The 26,971-nt window shown below is 43.2% G+C and overlaps 1 protein-coding gene across 2 annotated transcripts in view; it reads right to left on the bottom strand.

Moving 5' to 3' along the window:
* Positions 1–26,971, bottom strand: part of negr1 (neuronal growth regulator 1) — a 751,054-nt gene that overhangs the window by 57,651 nt on the left and 666,432 nt on the right. The gene's annotated exons all lie outside the window — the stretch shown is intronic.

Raw genomic sequence — 26,971 nt, 5'->3', positions numbered from 1 at the left:
GGCCAAGCCCACTTTTGACCTCACCTGTCATTCACACATTTAGAGAATTTAAGGCATTTAAAGGAGAAACCACTGGAGTGGAAACCCTTTAATCCTATTTAGCCGAGGGCCTTAATGCCAACTATAGCAACTTCACAACTATCTTGGATGAATACAGATAAACTAGAGCAGCTCAGTGATCAAAGCTGAGCTATCAAAGTGGTAGCTCACTAACCATTTCCCCATCACCCACCACCACCCCCCCCGCCTCCACCTGCCACATGCTACATTTATTCACTAAGCCATTGGGCAGTAACTAACCTAAATTTAACAAAGTTGTCCTCTGCACGATATTTTAATAGCTTCACATGCACTGCTACATTGCTCAGACCAGATTGCACAGTTAATTGTAAAGCAATACAAGAAACAGTTTATCAAATTGGACAACATAAAATCATTTTTAAGTGGAATTAATAAAAGACTGCAGGTAACTGAATAATGACTGCCTAAACTGATCTTTAATCCCAGTCTTCCGAGTTAATAATTCAAGATAACTGATAACGTTGATGCAAGCAAATTGCTCCTAATGGTATGTGGTTCTAGACCAGGAAATGCAATTTATAATTAGGGAGGAGGAAGAAAGGAAGTCAGCTGCAAGTTTTTTACCCAAAGAGTAACAGGCTTGTGGATTAAATAACCAGGGAAGACCCTTGAGGTGGACAATGTGAAAGAATGAATTCAAGAGACTTTTTTTGATATATTTTTAGAAAGGGAAGACAGGTAGGCTGGCTTGTGCTATCATTAAGGAACAGATTGAGCCTAATACCTTTTTATGGTTATAGAAATTCAGTGTTCATCAGCAGTTAAATATATACGTAAAGTTAACATACTCGTTTACCAAAAGGAACTCAGAAACAAATTAGTTTAAGTTACTTGTGAGGGCCAGTTGAAATATCTTCCCAGACATTAAAACTGTTCACATGATAAGTGACTCTCAAGAAATGAAATAAGCAGTTTGTAATATTATACTAGCCTGGTTCTGTTGGAAGCAAGGAAGGGGCAATGGAAGCTATGTAACAAAATTAATCATTGCTAATTTGCTTTTATGGAAGTTTTAAAGATCACATTCTACACAGGTACACGATGGAAACAAGACTACAAATAGTGCCATAAAATAGGTAGGATTGTACACAATGAAATAACTTGTCTAAATGCATCAGAATGATTTGTTTTTCCTTAAGAGTTGAATTCTGATAACTGTCCCAAAAGCATTCAAGCTAGGTCATACTGTGTTCAAATGCTCGTGAATTTTAAATGCATTATCTGACATTTTGGATATGGTATCAATTTTTCAGTCCCTTGTATACCAAAACGTTTTAAGCACTAAGTACTTGTAAATTAAAAGGAAGTGCATTCACCCATTGTGTAACCTCGCTTCTTTGTACCACTTAGGAACATAAAGCATTGAATAAGTAAACAGCATTCAGGTCGTCAAGCCCATTCTTCTGCAGGAGTGTTTATAATCCATTTAATGTCCTTAAAAGTTTCTTGCTGTCCTCCCGAAAGCACAATCAAATGAAACTTTGAATATCCAACTGTTTTAAAAACATTTTTAAAACATGGCTTTACAGTCATAGTGATTTTTGTTTTGTCATCCGACTTCCATTTGTCCCATTACCTCCTTCTTCTGAAGGTGGTGACTTATGTAGAGGTACAGTACTACATGGTTTCTCCAAAGTACAAAGAACATAGAACAGTACAGCACAGGAACAGGCCATTCGGCCCTCCAAGCCTGCGCCGATCTTGATGCCTGTCTAAGCTAAAACCTTCTGCACTTCCGGGGACCGTATCCCTCTAATCCCATCCTATTCATGTATTTGTCAAGATGCCTCTTAAACGTCGCTATCGTACCTGCTTCCACCACCTCCCCCGGCAGCAAGTTCCAGGCACTCACCACCCTCTGTGTAAAGAACTTGCCTCGCACATCCCCTGTAAACTTTGCCCCTCGCACCTTAAACCTATGTCCCCGAGTAACTGACTCTTCCACCCTGGGAAAAAGCTTCTGACTATCCATTCTGTCCATGCCACTCATAACTTTGTAAACCTCTATCATGTTGCCCCTCCACCTCCGTCGTTCCAGTGAAAAAAGTCAGAGTTTATCCAACCTCTCCTCAAAGCTAATGCCCTCCAGACCAGGCAACATCCTGGTAAACCTCTTCTGTACCCTCTCCAAAGCCTCCACATCCTTCTGGTAGTGTGGCGACCAGAATTGCACACAATATTCTAAGTAGGCACATTACCAAAGTAGTTATTTGTCATATGTAAGCCTGAAGAGAGTGTGGGCTGGTAACTTGACAATATGAAGCATTATAGCTAAGATTACCCTGTTCAAACCTAACATAAGGCACACATACTTCTAGCATTCAGGAATGTCCATGGGCTAAGGAAAGGGAAAATAAGCCACAGAGACTAACTGTGCTTTTGTTTCTACTCCAGCTAATAGCTTCTAACTCAGCATTGGAAAAAAGGATCAAACATGGGATCTTTCTGGGTATTCTGCTTTAAACCACACCAAATGGTCTATTTAGCTTCTGAGCCACCAAATGTGGACCTTCAGTCACTCCTCAGTTTCAAAAACTATTGCAAAATAATGTACTTTTTATTGTGCTAGATATCAAATAATTGCTTTTGTACAATTAGTGGTGTTATCCTATGAAGTCAATATTTTCAAATGAAAAAGCGATAAAATCACAGCTCTGCAGTGTCTTAATATTTAATTGAGATATAATTATTGCACGTTTACTGCTAAAACCTGCCTAAGTACATAAATGCTACTTAAGTACTCTTCATGTTTTTGGATAAATTGAGCTTTTTAGGTGCAAGTACAGGTCAGCATTCTGGAATAGTTGCATCTCTAAGTCAGCAGCAAGGTGTGATGTGACTAAGGGCGCGCAAATGAAGTCATCACAGAGCAGACACTGTGGTAAGCCAGCAAATAATGTACAGATAACAGTGAGAATTAATTAGGTGACAAAGATGATGATTAGAAAAAGGAACACATCATAAGCATGCTTCAGAATTTTATTAATCTGTTGAGGATTAAAGTTTCCTTCCCACTCCCTCCTAAATGCATGGGATAATCGAACAGTTTACTGTTTCCGTAAATGTTCGAGAATATCATTCTTTAAAATTAAAATGAGGATCAAAGCAAAGGCTGTATAGTATAAAGACCCAACTTTTCTCTCAGTTTCTATAATAAAAATGATCAAGAGAGTCTGGCTAATGCATGCGGGCATACTGACCTGTGGTTAGGGGAGGACTAGGAGAACTAGTAAAACTAGTAGGCTCAATTAGCTCTACAAAAAGGGGAAAGGAAAAGAAAAAAAAAGAAATGACATATATCTTTCATCAATATATGGAAGATAATGCAGACAAACAATTACAGACAGACAGATGGTTAACAGATAGCTACCAGACTCGGATGGCAATTTAAAAGAAACAGTGTCCTTCTTAAAATACATGGCCTGCATAATAAACTGCTTTCATATTTTGAAAGTCAAAACTGCTTTGGTTTGAATAATTGGCCTTTTCAACTGGACTGTGATTTTTATAAATATAAAGGCAAAATATATTGATTAGAAAAGAGTTTGGGAATTATGGCAACACTGGAGGTTATGTAAATTGCATTTAAATGCACTGTCCCATGTGTGATGTTATCAGAACAACGGGACTTGGGCAGCTTTTTCACCCCAAGAAAATTTCCCAATAATTTCTTCACCCATGAAGACAGCCATCAAGTGGAACTTTTTTCTTCAACTTATCATTAATTTTAAAATCAAGCTCACCTTTAGACACTTAACATAGTCAAAGTTTCAGTTTTAAGTAAGGACACCACTAATGCTACTTGGAGATCTTTGAATAGTTTGTTTTTTTTATAAATAGGATTCAAAGAGCAAGTCATAATTCTCCTACCATGTAACTGTTATATCACATGAAAATTAAAAAAAGCAAACATGACAGAAACCATCTGAAGCCTACTATTTCTTTACTTTCCTACATAGCAGGATAAGAAAAAGTTGTGCTATTATAAAAAGTGTAATTGCCAAGCAGGACCATGTTAGAAGGCACTGAGGAGTCTGGCTGACAATAGAAATGGGTTCCCTCCCAGCATAGAAAACAATGTCCCCATTGCCCTTCTATCTCACGTGCCCCTCAAAGAATATGGCATATCTTCTGGGTTTTTTCTGGGGCTTCTGTTTGATTTGCCCCTTTAATATTGTAGATGTTTTTAAGACCTGTCATTACCAAAACTTGTTCTCACTTTTCTCATTGAGCTCAATATAATATCTCCAACATCACACGATGGTAATGAAGAACTGGAAAATCACACACCAGCCTGGAACCCCAGCACAGCACACTTCTGGTGCACGCTAACCACAATCCTTTGGACAGCATCTGCCTTAGAAAAACTGACTCATTGTTTGGAATCTATAATTTGGCTATTTCCACATGCATCAACCTGACACAGTGATGCAGTGGTTAGCACTGCAGCCTCACAGCTCCAGCGGCCCGGGTTTGTTTCTGGGTACTGTCTGTGTGGAGTTTGCAAGTTCTCCCTATGACCATGTGGGTTTCCGCCGGGTGCTCTGGTTTCCTCCCACAGCCAAAGACTTGCAGGTTGATAGGTAAATTGGCCATTGTAAATTGCCCCTAGTGTAGGTAGGTGGTAGGAGAATTGAGGGAAGGTAGGGATGTGGTAGGCAATATGGGATTAATGTAGGATTAGTATAAATGGGTGGTTGATGGTCAGCACAGACTCGGTGGGCTGAAGGGCCTGTTTCAGTGCTGTATGACTCTATGACATTACAGACATGCAACAGCAACAAAGGTGGAAAGTGGTGTCAGACATCAGACCATTAATACGCCTCTTCCAAATTAAATGCCAAACACAACTATTACAGGATTTCATATAGCTAAGGCCAACTCAATGCCTTTTGAGAGTGGTCAATAATAAAAGAAACCCTTTGCGATACAGGCCATTAACCTGAAAATCTAAAACAAAAGCAAAATCTCATTAAATCTTGATTGGACATGGTAGATATTCAAGCTTTCTGCTCAATCTATTTTTAGGGGATAAGGACAAGTTTTGCAGTCCTATCCTTAAGGAATGGATTTGGTAGAGTCGATAGAGGAATAGATTGATCACTGTGAAATAAAATGGGCTTATTGCACTGAATGGACTTTCCTTTTGTTAAGGCAAAGAGAGTTGGTAAAAGTATGAGTTTATAGTGTGGGACTGTATTAGACATTACTATGAAAGAGGTAGTTTGTTGTACAATTAGTATGAACAACTGTACACTTCGAATTTTGAGATAAAATGATTTGTACAAATGTGTTTTGCAGTTTGCTGGTATACATTCAATAGTTTATGCCTCCATTGAAGGAAGACTGAAATAAATTTTTGGAACATACTGGTGTCATATGACTTCAAAATTAACTGTGTAATCAATAGTGTGAATATCTATGGCAGGAGAAATCAGGTTGTATTGCAATAGGGCAGGGAAGCGCACAAGGAAACTGAGCAAGATCTGGACTGGGAAATGTGAGGAATTGTGCCAGAGGAGAAATAGCTGAAATGGGTCATGATTGAAGTACAGAGGAGGGAAAAAAAAGATATCAGGCAGGTTTGTACTAACTAGCATGGGACAAAGGAATGAAACTTTTCTGCGCTGAGATTCAGTACTGGGAAGATAAAATTATGGCGTGAAGGGAGGAAGACCCAGCTAGGGAATCAAGAACATATGGCTTTGTCCCAATGTTCCCCTCACAATTGCTTTGTGACCTCCAAGCTCCAGGCTCAAACTGTTTATCCAAATGATAAACATTCTAGACCAGTTAACATGATATGATTCTTTTGCACTGTATTTTCTGATAGGTAAATGACAGGAACATTTTTAACTAAAATAATTGAAGAAATTTCCTGTAATGTTCTTTAAAAGCTGTATAAACAGAAACATGTAGTAAAGCAATCACTTGTGTTGTGGCTGAGCTTATTCACTAATGCTCAAGGTACCCATGAATTATATGGTGGTTTTCCACAAACTACAAGTCCCACATATGCTCTATACATACAGTGTCTTTCATCCATCTTGTTGTTGTGGTATCATAAAGTAAGAGTTTCTCTTAGATAAGTGTGGTGATATAATTTCTCTTTCCTCATATTATAACAGGATTATAGTCTAATACTTTAAATACACCTTCTTCAGTCAATTATTGTAGGCCATTTACACCACAGGGCTTCCATTTAAATCTATGGCTAGTTTTCCACATTGTTATATTAAGTCACACTCATTGTATGTGATTAATGGAAAATAACTAAATCTGGTAATGAAAATAACAGTTTATTCAGATTACCAATTAACTGAACAATTAATAGGTTGAAACATGCAAAAAAAGGACTGAAGCCATAAATCTGCTTCTTAATGTAGTCACAAACTACAACTGTAAATGAAAATTATCCTTATTATTAAACAGTTAATGGGGCATTTCTCAAGAACTGTAAAAGGGGGCTTTATCCCCCATGTTAAACAGAACTGAGGCATTTTTCTCCCTGGGACACACTACAGCACCATTATAAAGTTATGAAGACCTCTGGTTAGTACATGCATTTCTCAACTCACCATCAGTATGAGATACTAACATTTATTTAAATGGATTTAATAAAGCTCCTTATATAACCATTCGTGTGTCAAATATGGCCCAGAATTTGCTGTACTATTAATGGCAAGGCTGTCAGTGATCACTGTTATTACTGGGTAAAACTAACAGCAAATTCTATCCTCTGCATATGTTGAGTTAAACCCAGAAATCTGGGGTTTTCTGTCAGTGATACCATGCACCTCCATAGGCTGTGTTGCAGTCTTTACTGATGGAATTTGCACAGAGATCACTGTAATGGAGCGAATTTAGGATACTTTTACCCACTATTGTCATTCTAAAGACAGATAGAAAAGCTAGAACTTGTAGAATCAGGAGTAACTGAGTTCTTTAACGGCTTAATAAGTGATATGTACTGCTGAACAACCTCTCAAGCCCTGAAAATTTAATTTAATAGGTGTGAAGTCCATTACCTCAGAAAAAAAAATAATTTTACTGATTTTTTATGATGTTCTGTTAATCCGCTATGTATGTACGAATCCTTACATATGAACATACAGACATAAGAATTAGCAGGAGTAGGCCACTCGGCTCCTCGAGCCTGCTCTGCCATTCAATAAGATCATGGCTGATCTAATGGTAAGCTCGACTCCACATTCCCGCCTAGCCCCGATAACCTTTCACCCCCATGCTTATCAAAAATCTATCTACCTCTGCCTTAAAATATTCAAAGACCACTGCCTTTTGACAAAGAGAGTTCCAAAGACTCACAACCCTCTGAGAGAAAAAAATTCTCCTCCTCTCTGTCTTAAATGGGCGACCCATTATTTTTAAATAGTGACCCCTAGTTCTACATTCTTCCACAAGACGAAATATCTTTTCCACATCCATCCTGTCAAGATTCCTCAGGATTTTATGTGTTTCAATCACGTCACCTCTTACTCTTCTAAACTCCAGCAGATACAAGCCTAGCCTGTCCAACCTTTCCTCATAAGACAGCCTGCCCATTCCAGGTATTAATGTAGTAAACCTTCTCTGAACTGCTTCCAACGCATTTACATCCTTCCTTACATAAGAGACCATTACTTTACACAGTACTCCAGATGTGGTCTCACCAATGCCCTGTATAACTGAAGCATAACCTCCCAACTTTTGTATTCGGCTCCCCCTCGCAATAAAGATTAACATTCTATTAGCTTTCCTAATTACTTGCTGTACCTGTATACTAACCTTTTTGCGATTCATGCACGAGGACATCCAGATCTTTCTGCATCTCAGAGCTCTGCAATCTCTCACCATTTAGATAATATACTTTTTTATTCTTCCTGCCAAAATGGGCAATTTCACATTTTCCCACATTATACTCCATTTGCCAGATCTTTGCCCATTCACTTAACCTATCTATATCCCTTTGTCACCTCCTTAGGTCCTCTTCACAACTTACTTTCCTACCTATCTTTGTGTCATCAGCAAATTTAGCAACCATACCTTCGGTCTCTTCATCCAAGTTATTTATATAAATAATGAACAGTTGAAGCTCCAGCACTGATCCCTGCAGCACACCACTCGTTACGTCTCGCCAACCAGAAAATGACCCATTTATGCCTTCTCTCTATTTCCTGTTAGCTAGCCAATCTTCTATCCATGCCAATATGTTACCCCCTACACCATGAGCTTTTATTTTCCATAATAACCTTTGATGTGGCACCTTATCAAATGTCTTCTGAAAATCTAAGTACAGTACATCCATCGGTTCCCCTTTATCCACAGCACATGTTACTTAGTTTAGTGATACAGCACTGAAACAGGCCCTTCGGCCCACCGAGTCTGTGCCGACCATCAACCACCCATTTATACTAATCCTACACTAATCCCATATTCCTACCACATCCCCACCTGTCCCCATATTTCCCTACCACCTACCTATACTCAGGGCAATTTATAATGGCCAATTTACCTACCAACCTGCAAGTCTTTTGGCTTGTGGGAGGAAACCGGAGCACCCGGAGAAAACCCACGCAGACACAGGGAGAACTTGCAAACTCCACACAGGCAGTACCCAGAATTGAACCCGGGTCGCTGGAGCTGTGAGGCTGCGGTGCTAACCACTGCGCCACTGTGCCGCCCCGGCACAAAGAACCCTAATAAACTGGTTAAACAAGATTTCCCTTTCACAAAATAATGTTCCCTCTGCCTGATTACCTTGAATTTTGCTACGTGCCCTGCTATAACATCTTTAATATTAGCTTCTAAGATTTTCCCTATGACGGATGTTAAGCAGTTTCCTGCTTTCTGTTTCCTCCCTTTTTGAATAAAGGAGTTACATTCACTATTTTCCAATCTAGTGGAACCTTCTCCGAATCTAGAGAATTTTGGAAAATTAAAACCAACACATCAACTATCTCACGAGCCACTTCTTTTGGTACCCTAGGATGAAGTCCATCAGGACCCGAGGACTTGTCAGCCTGCAGCTCCAACAATTTGCTCAGTACCATTTCCCTGGTGATTGTAATTTTCTTGAATTCCTCCCTCCCTTCCAATTCCTGATTTACAGCTATTTCTGGGATGTTACTTGTATCCTCTATCTGTTCAATTCATCTGCCATATCCCTATTTTCCCTTATTAGTCCCCCAGACTCACTTTCTATAGGACCAATGCTCACTTTGTTAACTCTTTTTTAAATATCTATAGAAACTCTTACTATCTGTTCTTATATTTCTAGCTAGCTTTCTCTCATACTTTCATTTTTCCCTCCTTATCAATCTTTTAGTCACTTTTTGCTGTTCTTTATATTCTGTCGTATCTTCTGACCTGCCATCCATCTCTGCCCAATTATTTGCTTTTTAAATTTGGTACTATCTTTAACTTTTTTAGTTCACCACTGATAATGGGTCCTTCCCTTGGAATTTATCTTTCTCATTGGAATGTATCTATTATGTATTCTGAAATATCCCCTTAAATGTCTGCCACTGCATCTCTATTGACCTATCCCTTAACCTAATTTGCCAGTTCACTTTAGCTAGCTCTGCTTTCATGCCCTCATAATTGCCTTTATTTAAGTTTAAAATACTAGTCTTGGACCCAATCGTCTCTCCCTCAAACTGAATGTAAAATTCAATCATATTATTTCGCTTCCTGTACAATGATTTGAATGTAATTGACATTTCTAATTTTTTACTACTTAATTTGCTGTCTATATGTCGTGTGAGGATTCTTCAATCTGATTGGTTATACAGTTTCCTTGCTGCTTGGCCTGCTCACAGATGCCATAGATCCCTTGTAGCAGGTGCTGAATTCAAACAGATGCTGGAAGAGAAGACATCTCCCCTGACAAGCTTCTAAAAGGCTTTGGACAACTGTACGCAAGGGGAACGGTAAAAGCAGTGCCTTCAGTGCTCACAGCAAAATCCAGGCCTTTGTAATGTTATAAGGGTGGGATTTTTTTGCTTCCACATTTTCTCACCTCCTCTACTGAAACGTTGACTTATTTTAGAGTATAATTCCACAGGCAGTTGTCCAGTGTCTAAATGCAGTAGGCAAAATGTTGACAGCGTCTTTGACCAGTGAAGGCATCAGTCACAGCTTTAATTTAGTGCACACATACTTACCATTCAGCATAGGTCACTAGATAGCGAGTGGGGGATGGATCTTAAGAGCCCGCTGCCGATCTCAGCGGCGAGCTCAAAAAATGGCAGCCCGTCCATGTGGACCACACACCAAACAGCCCCAACAATCTTAACTGCAGCGGCTCATTGAAATAGCCGGGGTGGCTCCCCCCTCCACCGCCGCCCAATTACATGGAGGGAACGGGCTGACAGTCCCCAGCAACGGCGTCAGCTCCCTGTGTGCAGGTGCTGGTGCCATTTTTAAAGGGCAGCCAGCCCTTCCGGCATATTTAAATTTTTAAAGAAATATTCCCCAAAATTAAATAAATAAAAGGCGGCACAGTGGCGCAGTGGTTAGCACCGCAGCCTCACAGCTCCAGCGACCCGGGTTCAATTCCGGGTACTGCCTGTGTGGAGTTTGCAAGTTCTCCCTGTGTCTGCGTGGGTTTCCTCCGGGTGCTCCGGTTTCCTCCCACATGACAAAGACTTGCAGGTTGATAGGTAAATTGGCCATTATAAATTGCCCCTAGTATAGGTAGGTGGTAGGGGAATATAGGGACAGGTAGGGATGTGGTAGGAATATGGAATTAGTGTAGGATTAGTATAAATGGGTGGTTGCTGGTCGGCACAGACTCAGTGGGCTGAAGGGCCTGTTTCAGTGCTGTATCTCTAAACTAAAAGGTCTTATGCTCCTTTCCCACCCCCCAATAACAATAACAATAACTATTTGCCCTTCCCCACTAAAACACTTAACTTTTACATCTGACCCTCCCCCCAAACCGCACAAAGTTTAAAGTTCACGCCTTCCCAACATCCCCTACAACCATTTATTTGACCCCATTCCTCCCCCCCCCCATCTGCACTGACAAACTTACCTCCTCCCCCCTCCCCACCATTATAGTGTCGCATTTCCCTGGACGGAGATCTGAAGGCGCGGGAGTGCCGGCTGCCACACTGAAGATCGTGGCGGGCTCTCAAGGTTGGAGCTAAGTGCATTTAAACTTATTAATTTTATTGATTTGCATATTTAAATTGTGGTCCCGTCGCCCAGCGGTGCGGGAGCCGCCACGGAGCCTTGGCGCCGCTGGGAGGATCGGGCTGGGCCCTGCCGTCGTCGAGATCTGTGCTGGGCCTCATCCGGAGCCATCTTCAGGCCCTCCGCCACGGATCACGACGTCGAGGGCTTGTTAAAATCCGGCCCTGGGAGTGGAAAATACCTAGGTTTTCTGCTCTCTAGCCTCTAGGCATTCCCCAAGTTGCCATAATAGAAAGCAGAATTACTACAATAGATGAGACACAGGACAGTCTGATGTGAGATATATATTATGCATGGATAGCTCAATTTTAAATCAAGTGATTTTTGAAACTCAAACCTTGGTTCAAGTTTAAGCACCCATAATGGAGGATATCATCAAGATTGAAAAGACTTGGAGCTGACAAGTCAAATCAAAATTGTTGATTATGCAATACGAACTTTAGGTATTGAAAGACAGATAAAGACAAAAAGGATAAATTGAGGGCGGTAAGGCATTCCACAGTTTGGTAGTGCTGATAATGAATGACTTCCATAGCACAGAAGGTGACCGTTCAGCCCATCATATCTCTGCTGGCTCTTTTCCAGAGCTGTCCTACTACAGCTGTCTCACTGTTCCATGTTCACCCCATTGCCCTGCACCTTCTACAGTTTCAAAATGTATATCATGTCTTCACTTAAAAGATGTAACAAATTCTCTCTCAACCAATCCATGGTAAAACATTCCAAGTCCCAACACCCCTCTGCTGAAAATTTTTTTGTCCTAACCTTTCCTCACTCTCAATGACATTCAACTTACAGATCAAAGGGCTGCAAGATACCATTAATCTGAAGTCCATGGGGTGTGTGTGTGTGTGTGTTTAAATGGAAAAAAGATTCCATCAATAGCCCAATGGAAAAAACCCTTTTTGAGAGCACTGAACCATATAAAGTAACACTGCTCCAGCGTTGATTCTTAGGCTGTGCTGAGTCAGCCTCAGTCAGACCACTGCACCTGGTCTCTGTGTCCCAAGCTAAGCAAAAGGAATAAAAATGGTAATTAGCAAGGGTTCACATTGTGGATCGCTATCCAGTGACTAATGCTGTAAGTTGCATATGGGCGGCGCAGTGGTTAGCACCGCACCCTAACAGCTCCAGGGACCCGGGTTCAATTCTGCGTACTGCCTGTGTGGAGTTTGTAAGTTCTCCCTGTGACCGCGTGGGTTTTCACTGGGTACTCCGGTTTCCTCCCACAGTCAAATACTTGCAGGTGATAGGTAAATTGGCCATTGTAAATTGCCCCTAGTGTAGGGAACATGGGATTACTGTAGGGTTAGTATAAATGGGTGGTTCTTGGTCGGCACAGACTCGGTGGGCCAAAGGGCCTGTTTCAGTGCTGTATCTCTAAATAAATAATAAAATTTAAATGTGGGGAGTGGCCAGGATCAGGCTCAGATGTAATGCCCTGCACTACTGTAAAGCCTCTGTACACTCAATGTCTAGGTTCACATAAAGAAAGACTACTTAGGTGAGGGAATGGAGGGCAGCTGGTTTCTGTGAAACTGTACTTCAGCAAAAAACAGCATCTTCAGGAACAGGGGGAAATTGAACCAAACAACAGAGATCTTCATACATTTTCTTGAAATCCCATATTCTATCCATCTCCAAGATCATATCTGTCTGCCTCTGCAGTACTGTTCACCAACATCCCTTCCTAACACTCCCTGCCGCTTATGCTATTGTTCCTTCAAGAATTCCCTTACACCTTCCCCGCTGATCTCCTGAGTTTCAACTTGTAGAAATTATAATTTTTTTTTTATTCATCCATGGGATGTGGGCGTTGCTGGCCAGGCCAGCATTTATTGCCCATCCCTAATTGCCCTTGAGAAGATGGTGGTGAGCTGCCTCTTGAACCACTGCAGTCCATGTGAGGTAGGTACACCCACAGTGCTGTTAGGAAGGAAGTTCCAGGATTTTGACCCAGTGACAGTGAAGGAATGGCAATATAGTTCCAAGCCAGGATGGTGTGTGACTTGGAGGGGAACTTGCAGGTGGTGGTGTTCCCATGCATTTGCTGCCCTTGTCCTTCTAGTTAGTAGAGGTCGCGGGTTTGGAAGGTTCTGTCTAAACAGCCTTGGTGCGTTGCTGCAGTGCATCTTGCAGATGGTACACACTGCTTCCACTGTGCGTCGGTGGTGGAGGGTGTGAATGTTGAGTATGGATGGAGTGACAATCAAGCAGGCTGCTTTGTCCTGGATGGTGTCGAGCTTCTTGAGTGTTGTTGGAGCTGCACCCATCCAGGCAAGTGGAGAGTATTCCATCACACTCCTGATTGGTGCCTTGTGGATGGTGGGCAGAATTTGAGGAAATATCAGAGCTTTGAGTGCAGATTACACCCTCTGGGCTCCTGCCCTAAACTCCTTCCTCTCCCTTTAAAATTCTTCCCAAATGCAGAGTGGGAACATCTTTTTCAGTGTGCAAGTGTGACACTGAGCTTCCGGTTGCTAATCATTTTAATTTTCCTAGTAGCTCCCACTCTGACCTCTCTTTCCTTGTTCCAATAAAGCGCAATGTAAGTTCAAGGAACAGCACCTCATCTTTCGATTAGGCACTTTACAACCTTCCAGACTCAACACTGAGTTCAACAATTTCAGATTGTAACCACTGCCCCCATTTTGTTTCTTTTTTCTTTCCTCATTTTTTTTTTGCTTTCAGATGCATCTCTTCATGGTACTGTCATTAACACTTCCACTGGGCACATCTTTTGTTTCTTTACTTCTCCCATTACCACTCCCTTTTGCTTTGCACCATTCAACCCTTTAGTCATTTAATCTCCCCTGCCTTCCACCCTATCACAGACCTTCCCTTTTGTTATTTTTCTCACTACGCCCACACTTTCACTAGCTTAAATCCTGTTGCATCTCTTTTTCCAGTTCTATTGAAAGGTCATTGACCTGAAATGTTAACTCTGTTTCTCTCTCCACAGATGCTGCCAGACCTGCTGAGTATTTCCAGAATTTTCTATTTCCGATTTCGAGCATCCACAATATTTCACTCTTGATAGATTTTTGTTATCTAAAGGGAAGATGTGGGACTGTTGGTGAATGGGAAATTGGGCTGACAATTACTGGCATCACCTTGAATTAGGCAGAGAGGTGCTGTCTTGTTTGACTTCTCCTCTTCCACCTCCTCAGCTGCTCACTGGAGGCAGGTGCTGTCCCCTCATGATGGTGAGGTTGTGCAGCATGCAGCAGACCAGCATGATTCTTGACACCCACTATGCTGAATTTTGCAGGATTCCTTCAGAGTGGTCCAGGCAGTGAAGGTGATGTTTGCCAATTGTCTGATCTATCAGATTTCGTGTGGCAGCATAACTTTCATTGTATGCATATTGCGCCCGTGTGCAGGGGCTGCACACCAGAGTCATCAGCAATACTTTCAGCAGATAGCCTTTGTCGCCGAGTCGCCACCTTTCCGTTTGCCATGGTGGCTCAGGTGCAGATGGCACAGTGGACTGCCACAAAATGAAGGCATCATGACTGCTGCCAGGATTCTGGGCACTAACCTGAATGATATGCTGCTTATGGTCGCACATCAACTGGATGTTGAGGAAGTGGAATCTTTTTTGGTTTCTGGTATATGGCAGATTTGAGACATGGCACCCGCCAAGTGATGTGCATGGACTCAATGGTACCCTGTACCATGGGGAAACCTGTAATCTGAGCAGAACCATGCACTCGCTCCATCTGCTGGTCTCTGGCAAGACAGAATGAAACGTAATTAGCTCTCTTTGAATAGAGAGCCTCAGTGACCTCCCTCACACAACAGCAAATGGCAAATACAGGGTTTGCAAATATCTCTGGCTCCAAACCGGAAGGATCCAAACACATAAAAGTTCATTCGCACAGTCACCTTCACAGCCACTGGCAATGCAATCCTTGTCCTGTTCTATGGCTGCAGCTATGGCTGCTGCAGGGTGCAGATTTCAGTGACAATGCCCTTCATGAAGTGCATTGTTCCTTGCTGAGGTTTAGGTAGCAGAATTGTTCCCTGAACATCCTAGGTGGATATGGCCTCCTGCTGAGAGCCCTTCTCGGCTTCCAGCGGAGAGCCCTTCTCCCCTTCCTTCCTCTTCCAGATGGTTGTGCTGCTCTGCGTGGCCTCTGTTCATTCTCCCAGTTGTGTTGTATTCCAAGGGGAATGTCTACTAAGTGCACCCATGTCTGGGAGCAACTGATTTGCAGAGAGGCTTTGGAGTTAGCAAAAAAGTCCATCAGCACCTGCCACATCACTCTATGTAGACTTATGCAACTTGAAACAACTACAGAAAACATCAAACACTTAAATAATCGCAACAACAGGCAAAGAAAATAAATCAGCAACTAATCTGTAAGAGTTGATGATCCCTTTAAATCATGCTGGTTGGGGGAAGGTGTGGGTGGTGTCTATCCTGCTTTATTTATTTAGAGATCCAGCACTGAAACAGGCCCTTTGGCCCACCGAGTCTGTGCCGACCATCAACCATCCATTTATACTAATCCTACACTAATCCCATATTCCTACCACATACCCACCTTCCCTTACCACCTACCTATACTAGGGGCAATTTATAATGGCCAATTTACCTATCAACCTGCAAGTCTTTTGGCTGTGGGAGAAAACCGGAGCACCCGGCAAAAACCCACGCGGTCACAGGGAGAACTTGCAAACTCCACACAGGCAGTACCCAGAATTGAACTCGGGTCACTGGAGCTGTGAGGCTGCGGTGCTAACCACTGCACTACTGTGCTGCTCAATGTGTGTTCAGCTGTGCAATGTTAAGAGAGGGCATTGGCTGAAGTGGTGAGCTCCAAAATGGTACCACTGGCATCAAATCAAGGTAGCATGCTGATTGACATCATGATCTGCTTACTCTGCATATTTCCAGCAGATGTTAGCTGCACTAAATTCTCCAGCATCACATCTGTGAACTTGAAGCCTCCTCCCTGCCTTGGTGTTCCATTTTCCTTGTTTACAATTTCAGCAATCATATTCAGCAGCAGCCTTCTGTAATTCAGTGCACCTTATCATTAAGAGGGGCAGACTGCCTTTAAGGCTGGCTGCACCACGTTCCGTTAGCACAAGTTCCTCCACTCCCTGTTGAGCGCAGAGGCAGCCAGCAGTGTGGGAGACACTCAGCTCTACACTATTATCATGTAAATGAGGTGACAGCCCCAATTTTACATGCTCCGCTCCTCTCAAAAAAACAGCGCGGACCAATTTTTCGCCCTTACTCTTCCAAATGCGCTTCTCTAATCTTTCAAAGGCAGGCTGAAACACGGAGCAACGTTGGATATCAATTATGAAGCTATTTTATTTCACAGCCAGCAAGTGAACACAGTAATAATCAAAGTAAGTTCTATTTGTGTCATTCAGGCTCATTTCTCAAAAACTGGAAAGAAATAATAAACCACACACTGGGATGGATTTTCTTCTCCTGTCGCCACGAGTAGTGGCGAGTGAAAAAAATGGCGGCCCGCACATGCTGGCCGTGCGTTGTCATGGTGCCGTGATCTTCCTCGCAGCGGCCCAGGATAATGAGCTGATCGGGCTGCCCCCCCACCCCCCCCCCCAATCACATGTAGGGACCGGGCTCTCCAACGCCGGCCATTTTTAAAAGGGCAGCCAGCTCTGCTGGGTCATTTAAATTTTAAAGTGCTACCCACCCCCCCCCCCCCCCAAATGTACCGCCAATAAATCCATCGCCCCCTTCCCACCAATAACAATTACATTCAACATTTGCCCTCTCCCTCCTCCCACCAAAAACACTTACCTTCAACACTTGATTTCCCCCCCCCAAAACTGATCAAAATGCAGAGGTCTCCCCTTCCCACCCTCCCCTCCACTAGTAATTTGCATTACTGCCAGTTTCCGCCCCCCCCCCCCCCCCCCCCACAGCTGCACTAAAAATCATAAGCTCCCCCATTCCCCACCATGTTGGCTCCTTCTTTCACTGGATGGGAAAGTGAAGGCACTTGAGTGGCAGACGCCGCTTGGAAGTTCGCGGCCCGAAGTCAAGATCGCTGTTGATTTTATTTAGGTGTATTCATTTCATTAATTTAAATATGATGATCCGATCCCCGTCGCCTAGCGGCGGGTGGTTGGTGGGGGTGGGGGGTTGCCGCCACAGAGCCTCGCTGCGGCCAGGACGATCGTGCCCAGTACGCCCAGTGTCAGGTTCCATGGTGGGCCCCTGCTGGAACAATCTTCCTGTGCCCCCCCGACCCCAACCCCATGCCATGGAGCCTGATGTCGGGAGCTCAGTAAAATCCCAGCCACTGTCTCTTTGTTGGTTGACTTACTTGTTTTTCCGTGCAACTTATTTTTCTTGATGACTTCTGACTGCAATAATTGACCTCTGACATTTTAGCTTTTGGCTCTGGGCCTCCCGCTTATGCCTTTTGATACTCTGTAGTCAACATACTGGAATCACTCTAACCTGACCATTCTATCTTTACTGAGTTGTCACACAATGATTCAATTTTTGTGAAACTTTGTGGCTACATATTTTTTTAAAAATGGATTGTCATCTTTCTTATACTGATTACCAATCCACTGGCCTCAAATGAATGCTATGATAGATTGGCATTGGGCTGAGACACAGCAGCAGGCAGGAGCTATGCCAATAACTAGCAGGCTGCCATACAGCACAACTAATACTTCCTAAACAGCCAGAGCTTTACACCAGTCATTTTCAGATGGCATACTTCCAACCTTTTTTATTTTAATTCGTTAACCCAGTCGTATAAGTTAGCAGAAATATAGTTTAACAGTACAAGTACGTGCAAGGTATGAGCTAGGAGTTAGGGAATGAAAATTACCATTGCTGAACTAGGGGCAAAGACTGCAGATGATTTACTAATTGTGAAACCTGGAGAGAGAGATCAGCACGCTGCACAGGGTTTCATCAATTAGTCTTCTAACTGGCCAAAGGTTATTTGTTTTTCTCCAACGTGATCCAATTTATAAAACTAAATGGTTTCTATGTAAACTACAAAACAGTTTGCTGAGCACAGTCTGTAATTTTACTAATTGAATTTTATTGTTATATTCAGAGGGACTTGGGTGTGCTTGTACAAGGAACATAGAAAGTTAGCATGCAGGTACTGCATGCAATTAGGAAGGCAAATGGCATGTTGCCCTTTATTGCAAGGGGATTGGAGTACAAGAATAAAGAGGTCTTGCTATAATTGTACAAGGCTTTGGTGAGACCATACCTGGAATACTGTGCACAGTTCTGTTCTCCATATTTAAGGAAGGAGGCGGTAAAGCAAAGGTTCCCTGGGATGAGAGGGTTGTCCTATGATGAAAGGCTGAGTAAATTGGTTCTGTATTCTCTGGAGTTTAGAAGAATGAGAGGTAATCTCATTTAAACATACAAGATTTTGAAATTCTTTGACAGGATAAACACTGAGAGGTTGTTTCTGCTGACTAGGGAATCTAGAACATGGAGGCACAGTCTCAGGATAAGGGGTCAATCATTTAGGACTGAGATGGGGAGAAATTTCTTCACTTAAAAGAATTGTCCACCCCAGAGAATTGCGGATGCTCCATCGTTGAATATATTTAAGGCTGAAATAGACAGATTTTTGGTCTCTCAGGGAATCAAGAGCTATGGAGAGTGGGCGGGACAGTTGTGGATGAAGCCGAAGATCAGCCACGATCATGCTGAATGGCCGTGCAGGCTCGACGGGATGGATGGTCTAGTCCTGCTCCTATTTCTTATGTTCCTATGTTCTACGATGCTGAACCCACTCAAGGCAGCTATTGTAAGGTTGAAAGTGTTGAGTTGCATTAAAGCTAATGTGCAGCTATAATAGGTTTACAAGTACATCACATTTATCGTTGAATGCATAAAATCAATTCTTACTACACTAAATATCTTGATATGGCGAGTGATAGTGAGATGATTTTATTATACTTTGTGTTTTAGGAATAGCTAGTCCACAGGAACAAAGCACAGGAAAAAGGGGCACAGATCTATGACACCAGTGGCACAAAATTTGGATGTGTAGCATCCATTTCTTTGGGCAAGTTGGGCTGAATTTTATGATCCCACCACCGGTAGTGGCGGCAGGTGTGAAAAACGTCAGTGGTCCCACTTATGCCATGAATGGCCGTGCTGGGACAGTCATTTTGCATAATGGCGGCGGCTGTTCTCCCCCCAACCAACCACATGGCAGGAGTGGCAATGGAGACACCATTCACACACAAGCCCCTTGCAAAGATCCCCCCCATTTACACACAGGCCCCTTGGACATTCAGCATAGCGGCAATGGCCGCTGTAAACCGCACTTCCCCTATGCTACTATGGTTAGGTTACCTTCCCTTTTGGGGCACCGAGGACTCTTGCCTGGGTGGCACCAGCTTTTCAAAGTCGCAAAACTGAAGGCATGTGAGTGACGCACGTCAACCACAAAATTAAGAAATCTTTGTTGGATTGCAGTGAATTAGATTCAAATTTATTTAAAGCAGCATTTCAAACATTAAATTACAATGCCATCACATCGGGGCGTCAGTACTGCCACGGTACTTCCCCGCCCCTGACAGAATCGGCACTGTGCAGTACGGCACTGGGTTTCATGGCAGACGGTTCCACAGAGATTCTACCCCCCTCCCCCACCCAACACCACTGAACCCACCTCCAACAAGAGAACAAAATTCAGGCCTGTGAGTGGCTTTAGATGTCCAAAATGGCATACCTGGTGTGCGTTTACTTCTGATGCTAAGCATGTCCGACGCTACTTTAGTGAGGACAATAGCATGCAGCGAGTGTCAATGGGAAGTACGCAGAGCAGACAGATAATAACATCATTCAGCATGTAATGCTGATTTGATGTGAGCACTGCCATTTTGGAGTTCCAGCCAATGCTGTCTCTTAATCATGCATGGCTGAAGATATGTTCAGCAGCAGGAAGGAGTGCCCATTAGATCACCAACTACTTTCAGGATAGTTGCTGATTGACTTCTACTAGTAATTGCAACAATTGTGCCAGTGCTTGGTATTTTCTGTAGTTCTTTTACATTGTTAAAATCTACAGAGAGTGATGTTGCAGGTGTTGAAGGAGTTAGTCCCGACTTCAAGGCTTCTGCACAAACCAATTGCTCCCAGACATGAATGCAGTTGTAGGCATTCTCCTTGGAATATAGCATGACTGGGAGAAGGAGAAGAGGGCATGCAGAGCAGTGCAAACTGCTAGATGAGGGAGAAGGAGGGGAGAGGGGGAAAGGCTCTCAGCAGGAGGCCATATCTGCCCAAGGTGCTCATGCAGCAATTCTCCGACCTGAACCTCAGCGAGGAATAGTGTGTAAGTTGTCTGCGCTTCGATAAGAACATCCTCACTGAAATCTGCAACCTGCTGCAGTCACAATGGAACCTTGGAGCAGGGCAAGGACTGCATTGCCAGTGGCTGTGAAGGTGAACAGGGCCATGAATTTTTATGCTCCTTCCAGGCTGGAGCTGGAGGTATTTGCAATGTCACACTCGTGAAGGGAACAGTGATGAAATATGAAATGAACTGGAGGAATTATAAAAGTCAACATGAACTGAACTACAAAAAATGGACACATTTGTGCCGCAGACAAAATGGAGTAGAGGTCAGGTGACCCCTCCTATACCGTTAATAAACATGTTTGTCTGTTAAAGACAAAACCCATTATCCACATCTGAATTAGCTTTGGGGAAAAAACATTGAAATGGAAAAACAGCCCATTCCATGCTAACAACGCCTATCTGCAGGAATGGAGCTAACAAAGGTTTTTGCAAACAGATTGACTCCAAAGCCATGGCCAAAATAATAGGTGTGAAATAACACCTATTTATCAAAATGGATCAAATTCAGACACCATCATGTAACAATGGTTCGCATATCCTGGGGAGAGAGCCCTTAGTCACCTGACCGACACCGCAACCTAGCAAGTTTCTACCTTAAAAGGTATCTCTCTGGAGAGAGAGAGACAACAGTCAGAGAACAGCTGAAGAAGGTCTTTTACAGCCAGAACAGCTGTGAGACAGTTGCAGCTAAACAGGAACCCAGCTGACAACATCTTTTAACTACTGCAGCAGAGAAATTGCAAGGTGACTTTGGAACTCCCCATCTGCAAAAGTGAACCAGGATTTCTCACTATCGACTTCGAATTGAGGCTTAACCACAAGGAGGGGGGAAGTGGGATGTGAGGAGCAGGATTAGGTAGGAGGATACTGATTTCTTCTATCATTTCAGCCCCACGACTGGCAACAGCCTCAGCAATGGCCATTCCATAGGAACAAGAGTAGGCCATTTAGCCCCTCAAACCTGTCCCGTCATTCAATCAGATCATGGCTGATCTGCGACCTAATTCCATATACCTGCCTTTGCCCCATATCCCTTAATATATTCTGGTTAACAAAAATCTATCAAGCTCAGTTTTAAATTTAATAACTGATCTAGTATCAATTGCCATTTGTGGAAGAGAGTTCCAAACTTCTACTACCCTTCCCATGAAGAAGTGTTTCCTAATTTCACTCCTGAAAAGAACTGGCTCTAATTTTTTGACCATGCCCCCAGTCTTAGACTCCCCAACCAGCAGAAACAGTTTCTCTCCCAACAACCCTATCTGTTCCACTTAATGTCCTTAAAACTTTGATCAAATTACCCCTTAACCTTCTTAATTCAAGGGAATAAAACTCTAGTTTGTGTAATTGCTCCTTGTAATTTAACCCTTGGAGCCCAGGTATCATTCTGCTAAATCTATGCTGCATCCTTCCAAGACCAATATATGCTTCCTAAGGTGTTGTGCCCAAAACTGCTCACAGTACTCCAGGTGTGGTCTAATCAGAGCTTCTTCTGAAGCATGACTCCTATCTCTGGTGTTTTAGTCCTCTAGATGTAAAGGCCAGCATTCCATTAGTCTTTCTGATTATTTTCGGTACCTCTTGATGGCATTTTAATGATCTATGTACTTGGAATCCCAAGTCTCTTTGGATCTCCACTGTTTCCAGCATTTCGCCATTCAGAAAGTACCCTGTTCTATCCTTTTTAGGTCAAAAATGGATGACATCACATTTGCCTACACTGAAATCCATTGGCCACAGTTTTGCCCATTTCCTTAATCTATCAATATCTCTTTAATGTTACTTGTCTTACAATTCAGCCTATCTTTGTGTCATCAGCAAGCTTGAAAATGTGGATTTCTATCCCATCATCGAAGTCATTAATAAATACTGTGAATAGTTGAAGTTCCAACACAGATCCTTGCAGAACACCATTCTTTTCTTTATTTGCTTGTGGGATGTGGGCGTTGCTGGCAAGGGCAGCATTTATTGTTCATCCCTAATTGCCTTTGAACTGAGTGGCTTGCTAGGCCATTTCAGAGGGCATTCATGGGATGTGAGCATCGCTGGCAAGGCCAAAATTTATTGCCCATCCCTAAATGACCTTCAGAATGTGGTTGTGAGTTGCTTTCTTGAACCGCTTCAGGCCATGTAATGTAGGTACACCCACAGTGCTGTTAGGGAGGGAGTTCCAGAATTTTGACCCAGTGGAAATGCAGGGTTGGTAATATAGTTCCAAGTGAATGGCGTGTGGCTTGGAGGGGAACATCCAGGTAGTGGTGTTCCCATGCATCTGCTGCCCTTGTTCTTTGAGCTGGTTGAGGTCGCGCGTTTGGAAGGTGCTGTCAAAGAAGCCTTGGCCAGTTGCTGTAGTGCATCTTGTAGATGGTACACACTGCTGCCACTACTCGACAGTGGTGGGGAGTGTATGTTTAAGGTGGTGGATGGGGCGCCAATCAAGCTGGCTGCTTTGTCCTGGATGGTGTTGAGCTTCTTGTGTTGTTGGAGATGTACTCATGCAGGCAAGTGGAGAGTATTCCATCACACTCCTGGCTTATGACTGGTAGATGGTGCACAGGCTTTGGGGAGTCAGGAGGTGAGTTACTCGCTGCAGAATACCCAGCCTCTGACCTGCTCTTGTAACTACAGAATTTACATGGCAGTCCAATTAAATCTCTGGTCAATGGGAACCCCCAGGATTTTGATGGTAATGGCGTGGAATGTCAAGGGGGAGATGGCTGGGTTCTCTCTTCTTGGAGAACAATAGTAAACAATGTGCAATCATCAGTTAACATTCCACTTCTGACCTTATGTTGGAGGGAAGGTCATTGATGAAGGAGCTGAAGATAGTTGGGCCCAGGACACTAGCCTGAGGAACTCCTGCAGCGATGTCCTGGGGCAGAGATGATTGACCTCCAACAACCACATTCATCTTCCTTTGTACGAGGTATGACTCCCGCGAGTGGAGAGTTTCCCCTGATTCCCATTGACTTCAATTTTGCTAGGGCTCCTTGATGCCACATTCGATCAAATGCTGCCTTGATATCAAGGGCAATCACTCTCTATTCTTCTCTTGAAATCAATTCTTTTGTCCATGTTTGCAGCAAGGCTGTAATGAGGTCGAGAGCCAAGTGGCCCTGGTGGAAACCAAACTGAGCATCAGTGAGCAGGTTATTGTTGTGTAAGTGCCACTTGATAGCACTGTTGATGACACCTTCCATCATCTTGCTGCTGATTGAGAGTAGACTGATGGGGTGGTAATTGGTCAAATTGGATTTGTCCTACTTTTTGTGGATGGGATATATCTGGGTAATTTTCCACATTGTTGGGTAAATGCCTCTGTTGTTGCTATACTGTAGCAGCTTGGATGGAGGCGCAGCTAGTTCTGGAGCAAAAGTCTTCAGTACTACTGCCAGGATGTTGCCAGGGCCCATAGCCTTTGGTGTATCCAATGCCTTCAGATGTTTGTTGATATCATATGCAGTGAATCAAATTGGCTGATGACTGGCATCTGTGATGCTGGGGACCTCAGGAGGAGGCCGAGATGATCATCCAATCAACACTTCTGGTTGAAGATGGTTGCAAATGCTTCAGCCTTGTCATTTGCACTGACATTCTGGGCTTTGCCATCATTGAGGATGGAGCCTCCTCTTCTGATTAGTTGTTTAATTGTTTACCACCATTCACAACTGGATGTGGCAGGACTGCAGAGCTTTGATCTGATCCATTAGTTGTGGGCTCACTAAACTCTCCCTATAGCATGCTGCTTCCGCTATCTAGCATGCATGTAGTCCTGTGTTGTAGCTTCACCAGGCTGGCATCTTATTTTAAGGTAAGCCTGGTGCTGTTCCTGACATGTTCTCCTACACTCCTCATTGAACCAGGGCTGATCCCCTGGCTTGATGGTGATGGTAGAGTGAGGGATATACTAGGCCATGAGCTTACAGATTGTGGTTGAATACCATTCTGCTGCTGCTGATGGTTCACAGTGTATCATGGCTGCCCAGTTTTGAGCTGCTAGATCTGTTATGAATCTACACCATTTAGCACGGGTGGTCGTGCCAGACAACACGATGGAGGGTGTCCTCAGTACGAAGACGGATTTAGTGTCCATAAGGACTGTGTGGTGGTTACTCCTATTAATACTGTCATGATCAGATATGTGACAGATCGGTGACGATGAAGTCAAGTAAGTTATTCCCTCTTGTTGGTTCTTTCACCACCTGCTGCAGGCCCAGTCTGGCAGATATGTCCTTCAGAACTCGGCAAGCGCGGTGAGTAGTGGTGCTACCAAATCACTCTTGGTGATTGATGGACATTGAAGTCCCCACTCAGAGTACATTCTGTGCCCTTAGTACCTTCAGTGCTTCTTACAAGTGGTGTTCGACATGTAGGAGTACTGATTCATCAGCCATTCTTATCTCTTTCCCAAGTCAGAATCAGTTGCAGAATGACTTCCAGCACCTGCTCCAGCCACAGTGCACTTCCCCTTTAAAAGGTGCAGGCTAGCTTTAACTGGTGCTAGCATTTCCACAATTTTGGGCCCTCTGCTGAGGTGTGCAGCCACTCAACACTGCGGTTAGTGCTGGCTGCACGCTGCAATCGTTAATTTTTAGGCAGCACGAAATTGGTGTATTGCCTGCATCAGAAGCAATGGGCGTGGGTTAATCCCATATTGTGATACCCAAGTCCATTTTCAGTGGCTATCGAATTTAGTTTCCCTGATCTCTACACTATTTAAGCTGGCCTGGGATTTCTGTGGCCTCCCAGGAATAAGTGCATGCTAAGGTCTATCATGGTGAAGATGTAGAAGTTGTGTTCCCAGCCTCATATACATCCCAGTATCACATAAATTGCCCATTTTAAGGGGCATACAAAAATGGATATTAGGCTCCCTGTCCATTGCCACTGCAGAGAAGCAAATGGCCCAGGCAAAGACAGAGAGGCATTCTAACTGCTATTTTTGAAGACCAGTCTGGATGCCCCAGTGCCAGCAGCCATTCCTGCTTTAAAGCAGCCCTAGAGGTCTTCAGCAGAGATGACTTCTGCACCCCCGTGTCCAAGCTCCAGACCCTGTCAGCGGCAGAAGCTGGCCTATGTTTCCAGACACAGGGTGGACTTGCTGTGGGGAGGCTGGGGATTGGAGGAGCTGCTAAGAATAAACTGGCCTCTGTCTTGATAGCTCTTGGGAACATTATAAGAAAATGTTAAGTGGCATTTCTTCCAGTCATTTATGAAGGATGATTGCAGAAGTGAGATCAAGCATATCATAGTATACTGCTATAGGTACATCTCAATCCATTTTTCCTATACTTTGATTGTGTAAGCATGCCAAGGAATGGCTAGTTTTGAGCAGTTACATTCTCAAAGAGTGAAAGGGGTCAATGCCAATCCCCAGGATTGGAGTAGCGTGTTGCAGTTGATTTTAGTTGGTTCTCCCCCTCAGGAGATTTCATAAACTATCTTCAAATTCAAAGCTTTCTTGATACATATTTTCCTCTATTTTCCCCTGCCCCAACCCCCCCGCCCACCCTCACCCCCTGTCCCCTCCTTCAAATAGCCTGATGACAGGGCATTTTCAAAAGCACTGTGCCCTTTACTATTTTAAACCTGTAACCAACATTTGCTGCCATAGTGACTTAGTGTCGCCCAAGGCTAGCAATTACCCATTTTGTGCAGTGCTTATGGGACTTGCACAGGATTTTCACTATATCTGTCAATCTGAAAAAGGTGGAAAATATTCAATGCTTGACTCTACACAAATTTTAAAAATTGATCAAATTTATTTATAATTAGAATATTTACAGAAGCGAAGATGAAGAAAATATTTTATCAAAGTAATTGTATGAAAGGCCTGCAGCAGTCTTGGCCCTACTCACTTCAACTTTTTTCATTAAACCATCCACCTTTCTACCTCCCTTACCACCTTTAAAAAGCTTCTCTACACCTCTCAGAGCAAAACTTTAATAACTTCTAAATGCCACACAAAGCTTGACATCCATTCCAATTCTTTTCTGTGAAGCTCCAGGAGACAACCTTTTATATCAAGGTGCTATTTTGATGCAAGCAGTTGTTGTCTTAATTCTGATCAAATGATCGACTCTACAATCAATGCAGCGACAAAGGGATGCAGTTGCTTACCTGAAATTGGCCTCTAAAAAAGACAATGGATGCATAACAAGAAGGGAAAAAAATTAAAAGGAGCTTGAGACAGGAGGTTGAGGAGTTTTGAGATTTTGAAATCAGGGAGGTAGGGGGAAAACAAGCGAGAACTAGCAAGAATATTTCAGAGGACAATGGTTGAAGGAGTGGATAGATTAGGGGACAAAGAGTTACACAATGTCAGAAGAGCAAACACGAATGTGA

The sequence above is a fragment of the Heterodontus francisci genome, chromosome 8 (genome assembly GCF_036365525.1).
Source record: "Heterodontus francisci isolate sHetFra1 chromosome 8, sHetFra1.hap1, whole genome shotgun sequence".
Classification (NCBI taxonomy): Eukaryota; Metazoa; Chordata; class Chondrichthyes; order Heterodontiformes; family Heterodontidae; genus Heterodontus; species Heterodontus francisci.
This window is presented reverse-complemented; position numbering and strand designations above follow the sequence as displayed.